A 1,472-nucleotide genomic window follows, 5' to 3' on the forward strand; every position below is an offset into this window, starting at 1 on the left:
AGAATACTGCAACATGAGAATAAAATGACATCAATATATGCATAGAATGAAATTCAAAAGCATAAACATTTATTAAAGACATAGAAAAAGGCTGCTTCACTCTGGACTCAAAGTAAACACATGACCGCTGAATCATACACCAATGCACTGTTCAAACACGTACACAAATGCATGGATCTCGCCATACCCAACAGAACCAAGATGCTCTCCTCCAAAAAAGGAAGCCAATCTGGTGGTCCCCTGCCATAAACAAACTCTACAACAGAAGGAGGAAACTGATGCGGTATAAGGTGAAATCCCAAGACTGGAAAAACTCCCTTATCAGCCTCAACAAAAAGTTGAGATCCCTCATCAAATACTCTAAAGCTAGCTATGAAAACAGAATTGCAGCAGATAGTAAAGACAACCACAAGGCCTTCTATAGTTATGTACAGAATCTCCATGGCAATACCCAGATTTCCTTTGAGCTACTGCACAATGGTACCTCCTATACCAAGCCAACAGATATTGCCAATATACTGGTCGACAGATTCAGTGCCAACTTTACCCCCCTCCCAAAGGACCAATCACAATACCAGTAGATTGCCAGGCACCCAGTATTACTGCTGCACAGGTTAAAACAGCACTGTCTAAGGCAAAGAATACAGCTTCCATGGGACCTGACAATATCCCTGGCTGTGTTCTACATGAACTACAGAGTGAACTGGCACCTCACCTGTGTGCCCTGTTCAATCACAGCCTCACCTCAGGCTTTGTCCCTACTGAATGGCGCACTGCTACAGTCATCCCTTTCCACAAAGGGGGAGCGACTACAGACCCTGGAAACTATCATCTGATCTGCAAAACTATGGAACACATCATCATGGACCTAATAAGCAAGTATATAGGGAATCTCCAAACTCTGGATCCCACACAGTTTGGTTTTGTGAAGGGTAGATCATGCATGCTCAACTGGATTGACTTCTTTGAGTCAGTCACCAGAGCTGTGGATGAAGGCAAGGTGGTTCATACAGCCTACCTTGATCTGGCCAAGGATTTTGATACCATTCCCCATTCAGGAATCATAGAAAAACTCACTAAGCTAGGCTACAACCCCTATATCACTAGGTGGGTTGCAAACTGGCTCACAGATAGAACCCACAGTGTGAAAGTAGCGGACTCCAAGTCAGACTGCCGGCGAGTCATGAGTGGAGTCCCACAGAGTTCGGTCCTGGGTCCTCTCCTGTTTGGTATCTACTTCTCTGACGTTCAGGCCAGCACAAAGGGTCTCTGGCAGACAACTGCAAGTGGGGAGCTATTATTAACTCCCCAAATGATGTTGACATCTTACAGCAAAGCCTCACAGATACCAGCGACAGGTGTCAGAACCATGGCCTTAAGCTCAATGCCAAAAAATGTGTCATCATCCCCTTTGGGAAAAACCCAGTTCCCATGAATAACCACATCAATGGTAGTCCACTGAACACAGAAGG

Source organism: Protopterus annectens, chromosome 16.part0, assembly GCF_019279795.1.
Source record: "Protopterus annectens isolate FY-2018-M chromosome 16.part0, PAN1.0, whole genome shotgun sequence".
Classification (NCBI taxonomy): Eukaryota; Metazoa; Chordata; order Ceratodontiformes; family Protopteridae; genus Protopterus; species Protopterus annectens.